The sequence below is a fragment of the Peromyscus eremicus genome, chromosome 5 (genome assembly GCF_949786415.1).
Source record: "Peromyscus eremicus chromosome 5, PerEre_H2_v1, whole genome shotgun sequence".
Classification (NCBI taxonomy): domain Eukaryota; kingdom Metazoa; phylum Chordata; class Mammalia; order Rodentia; family Cricetidae; genus Peromyscus; species Peromyscus eremicus.
Window position 1 is genome coordinate 3127927 of NC_081420.1, and position 6000 is coordinate 3133926.

Sequence of the window (6000 nt, forward strand, 5' to 3'; positions counted from 1 at the left end):
TTCAGTATATCTGGGTTTTATGTCAAGGTCTTTGATCCATTTGCAGTTGAGTTTTGGGCAGGGTGATAAGGATGAATATATTTGCATTCTTCTACATGCAGCCATCCAGTTTGACCAGCACCATTTATGGAAGATGCTTTCCTTTTTCCAGTGTGTATTTCTGGAGAAGTCCCAGACCGACACAACCTCAAGCCAGTGTGCTTGAACTTTAAAATTACTGTGAAACACATGAAGAAAACCATAGAAATTCTCCTAAATGTGATCACCATCTAAAACTCTTTTTATGGCATCATACATAAAGGGTGAGATGCTGAAAGAACCTTCTACACAGTCAACTTAAAAATTTTACCAGCCAGGCTAGAAGAAACACGTCTGATCTTCTTTTTCTCATTACAACATCTTTGTCACACTTCGCACAGCTCACATTACAGGAAGGAAGCATCACTGCAATATCTCAGGACTTCAATGCACATTTCCTCCTGTATTTCATTTGTTTTTACATTAGCTTCCCCGCAGCTTATGGCACTAGTAATATTACTCAGTGTTCGAAGATTTATATTTTATTGTGTTTTTATTACTCTTGTATCTGTATCCAATTTTTCATCTTAAAAAAAAATCATTAGAGTGAGATTCTAAGATCATTTAAGACCTAGATGTTCAGTCAATGGATCTGTCCCTGGTCCCAAGCAACATGGAACTTGAAACTACTGTGATGCTTCTGAAAAGATAATTTCTTTAGTGAAGATTCTAAACAATGGAGTTTTGGTGCAGAGGTTAAATGTTCCACACCTGACTGTAGAGATGGCTTAGCAGTTAAAGACTCTGGCTGCTCTTTCAGAAGTCTTAAGTTCAATTCTTAGCAACTACATGGTGGTTTCCAAACATCTATAATTGGGTCAAATGTCTTCTTCCAGCATGTAGGCATATATGCAGATAGAGCACTCATATACTTAAATACATAAATAAAAATTTAAAAAGAATTATTTGTTGAAAAAAAGTTCTCCATCAAAAATACCACCCCATCCCCTAGCCTTCTGTGTTTCAGAGCACTGACTTCTTTTAAACAGAAAACTCCTTTCTTCCTTCCTTCCTTCCTTCCTTCCTTCCTTCCTTCCTTCCTTCCTTCCTTCCTTCCTTCTTCCCTCCCTCCCTCCTTCCCTCTCTCCCTTCCTTCCTTCCTTCCTTCCTTCCTTCCTTCCTTCCTTCCTCCCTTCTTCCCTCCCTTCATTCTTGAAGCAGGGCCTTACTATGCAGCCCTGGCTGTCCTAGAACTCAATATGAAGACCAGACTGGCCTCAGACTTAAAGGTATCTCCCTACCTCTGCCTCGCAAGTGCTAGGACTAAAGATATGCCTGGCTTATATAACAAATTTCAACCCAAGTGCTAGAAATCACACATTTGAGTTCTAGAAAAGTCAATAAGCACTAGAAACTTCTATCATGACACTGAGTTTGGAATCTCTGGTTTCTATAGAATAAGATTTCAAGCGGGGATATGCATTTTCCACACACTAGACCAACTACTTGGAAATCTCTAAAAATGAAAAGCAGCCTTCAGTAGGAAGCTGTGTCATAGGGATAATTTGGCTGGTTCTTGGGAACAGTTAGTTACTAGGCACAGCCAAAACTGGTGTTTGTCTTCTAACAGATCATAATACCAGGTGGCACAGAGAAGAGAGGAAAGGAGCCACATGCAGTGTGTTTCAGAGAGGGTTGCTGTGTTATGCAAAGGCATGGATCCCAGAGGAGGGCATGTGCCTTCCCTACTGTTCAGCTGGGGCTAGTCTGGCGCTTGGTAGCAGTAACTGAGGGGAATAACAGATTGGTAGAACCCACTTGTAAGGAAAGAAACTTCTGGTGCCACTTATGAATACATCCCAAAAGATAAGCATGCCTGTGGGACACAATATAATTCAGACCTGGTTACACTGTTCTCCAACTGTATAGCTCTAGAGCCACAGTGAGAATTGTCCATCAGGTTTCTGGACAGAAGCCCCAGGATTTCTGACTCAGCAGCTCTGGACTAGAACCTGAGCCTTTACATGCTGATTCTGTCGCCCGGAAAGCACCAGACTGCGTCCGCTCCTCTTTGTTCACATCTTGCAACAAGGGAGTTGGCCACCATCACTCTCATTTTGGCAGAGACAAAAAGGCAGACAGAGAAATAGAAAAGCAATAAATGGAAAGGACAGGCTTGCTTCTGGTGTGGCCTTTGCAGAGGCTCCTGCAGGGGGAAGTGGGAGGTGAGTTAGCTGACATCCTGTCTGAGAGATCTGGGGTACACTTTTGGCTTTCTTTGGTTTTCAGTTGGAATCGGGAACAAAAATAGAGGAACTGTCAGTTATTATTCAAGTCTGGATATGTGGGGACAATTATCTGCCTTCAGCTGATTGCTAGAGAGCATGATCTGAGTTACTGTAAGTTGACGTTTATTTTTCAAGTTTTTTTTTTTTTTTTTAGACAGTAGATGGTTTTGCTGTTGTGAATGGTACTTTTATGTATGGTTTATGTGCTGGTTCATTAGCATATGGAGTTTTTCCAATCTCCCTTAAAAGAAGTTTCTTGTCTAAAAAGGCTGCAGAGATGGCTCAGCAGTTAAGAGCATTGGCTGCTCTTCCAGAGGTCCTGAGTCTTGATTCCCAGCAACCACATGGTGGTTCACAACTGTCTATACTCCAGTTCCAGGGAATCCAATGCCCTCTTCTGGCCTCTGAGGGCACCAGGCATACATGTAGCACACAGACATACATGTAGGCAAAATACTCATACACAAAAAATAAAATAATAAAAGAAACACAAATAACTAAGGAAAATCATATTGGTCATTACAATGGCTAAAAACCAAGTCCCTTTTTGTTTATGAACTCTCAAATACTGGCTCAGCATGTGATCTATAGCATATGCCACGCTGGCACTGGTGACAGCTGGAGGCAAGGAAAGCTTACTCCCTAGGAAGCTCTTTTGAGGTTTACAGTCCATGCAGGATAAAGAGCTGTAGCCAGGGCATATGAACCCTGATGTGAAAGAAGAGGAATCCTGGAGATGTCTGTGCAGAAATTTGGAGAGGAAACCGCATCGAGGTGGAAGGCAGTCATGAAAAAGTGAAGAGAATACAGTTTGGTAGACCCTGGGCCACTGAGTAACATGTTGTCATAGTAAGCAAGCTTCCCCAGGTCTTAGGGATGACAATAAAGTCCAAGATGGACAAGATAGCTTCTCTGCATAACTCTCTTACAAAAGGTGACCCTAGGACCCATGCACCTTCAATTTTGCATGCTGTAGCACTTCACTTCTGAGTGTACAGATGGGGGTGGTGGTTGGAGAGACAGAATATGAAAACCTCATACTCTGGTGGACCCATATGCCTGGGACAGAGAAGCAGGTGTGGACACAAGGTAAACACGGGAAATTTCTTCCTTTCCGAGTTTATTTTTATTTTATGTGTATGAGAGTGTTTTATCTGAATGTCTGTCTGTGCACCATGTGTGTGAAGTGTGGGCAGAGGCCAGAAAAGGGCTTCAGAGCCTGTGGGACTGAGCTACAGATGGCTATGAGCCACCTCGTTGGTGTTGGGAATTGAACCTGGGACCTCTGCAAGAGCACCCAGTGGTCTTAATCACAGAGCCATCTCTTCAGTCTCAGCCCTGGCTGTTTCTAAAGCTGCTGAAGCTGAAGGAGGAGTTGGTAGCACATTTGGATGAGCCTCTGCCTGTCACAGGATATAAAGAAGGGTCAAAGGGCATAGGTTATGGCTGAGGAGGAAGACAGGAGGCCTGATAGTTTGGGAACAGTCATGTTGGGGGCATGTGCTTTGCTCAGAGGACAATGGGAACCATTGAGGAGTTAATGAAAGGAGCTTCTGGGGTCTTATTGGTGACTTCTAGAAGATCCTGGTAGTTTCATTCTGGGTCATGGGTTGGTTGGAGTCAGGGGAGAGTAAAGAAAGAGAGAACAGTAAATTTCATTGGTAATTTTATAAGTAGTCTATTTATTTTGTTTGTTTTTACATGGTCTTAATATGTAGCTCTGACTGTCCTCGAACTCACTATGTAGAAAAGGCTGTCCTTGAACTCACAGAGATCTGCCTGCCTCTGTCTCCCAAGTGCTGGAATTAAAGGTATGTACCACCACACCCAGTTTAAAATACAAGTTTGATGGATTCATCTTTAACTGTCAGCAAATACTTAGTGTTCAACATGAACACAGTATTAAGCAATTTAAAATTAGCTGCTTTATTTACTGATTCTTTTGATTATTTAATCGTGGTTCTTACAAATCCTCAAAAACCACAGTTGAATGTAGTTGAAGTTTTCCTGTGTCCACCCGGCTCCTGCAGCTGCTCAGACCCAAGTAAACACACAGAGACTTATATAACTTATAAATTGAATGGCCGTGGCAGGCTTCTTGCTATCTAGTTCTTATATCTTAAATTAACCCATTTCTATTAATCTATAAGTTGCCATGTGACTTGTGGCTTACCAGTACTTTACATCTTGCTTCTCATGGTGGCAGCAGCTGGCAGCATCTCCTGACTCAGCCTTTCACTTCCCAGAATTCTCCTCTCTGCTTATCCCACCTATACTATACTTCCTGCCTGGCTACTGGCCAATCAGTGTTTTATTTATCAATCAATCAGAGCAACACATTCACAGCATACAGAAAGACATCCCCAGCACTTGAACCCTTGCTTTGGAGGTTAAATACATGAACACTGTAATTGCCCCACACTTTTTTTTCCTTTTGAGACAGGATCTCTCTTTGTGGTCCTAGCTGTCCTGGAACTCTCTATGTAAATCAGGCTGGAATCACAGAGACCCACCTGCGTCTGCTTCCCAGGGTGCTAGGATTCAGAGTGTGCACTACTACCCTTGGCTTGTAAAGTTAACTTTTCACATGGAAACAATGCATGGGAATTCTAATTGGGTGAAAAAGATAATTCCTAAGGAAGGATGATAAATAGGCCAGAAAGTCTAGGGTTCCACACAGGAAATCTCCCTGATGGGAGATATTCATAGGGAAATATTGAACACAAACAGTAGGTGGGCAGAGGGCACGCCAGCTGCTCTGACAGCAGTGTTCTCTTTGTTTCAGGATAAATTGAAGAGGCCCTGGGCACTTATGGGACTGCACCATCAGAAGTGTGGCAGGACCCAACCTCAGATTTGTTCTGCAGACATTGGAAGTGGGTGAGGAAGAAAGGAAGGGAGGGAGGTAAGGAAGGAAGGTCCTGATGTCACTGGAAGTCAGTGCAATCTTCTAGGACATGTTTGCTACAGGATCCAGGAAACATAATCAGATCAGGGCCTGAGAGTTTAAGGTGGAGTTCTGTCTTGTCTGCCTGCCCTTCCTTCCACAGTCACCTGGTGCACGATTCTGGCTTATCTGTCTTATTTAAGTGCAGGGCATCTTGTTGCACTGAAGAATCTGGCGTTTTGTGACATTTATGAGCTCTGACAGCTTCACTTGCTGTATCTCACTGCCTTTGAATGAAGTTGCTCCTGTAGGAACTTATTTGGGAAACGGTTAGACTGAAGACAGCAAGCAGAAACTGCTGCACCCTCCCCAGTGCTTTGCAGAATGCAGAGAATAGAGCTTCTGAGTGTCCGTGTTTTCTCCTTTCAGTTAGGGCAACCAGAGGAATTCAACCTGTGGAGAAATCAGGAGAAACCCTCTTGCAGTCGCCCAAGCCACATCATTGCCAGATCTTGGAAGAATCAGATTCTTCAAAGTCCTTTTTCCACAGTGTTTTAAACATTTTGCAAAGCCCCAAATTACACATGGATAGATTAGGTCTGGGACATAACTTGGGGGTGGGGTGATAGCTTAGCTAGCTCGGGCCTTAGATTCAACCCTCAGTGCAAGAGCCAACGAGACAGAGTAAACAGCACCAAAGAAACCCCACCAACTCAAAGACCCAAACTAAGAACAGATCAATAAATACATCAAAATTATTAAATAAACATATCAAAATTATTATTTCTTAACCTCGAGAGGCAATTC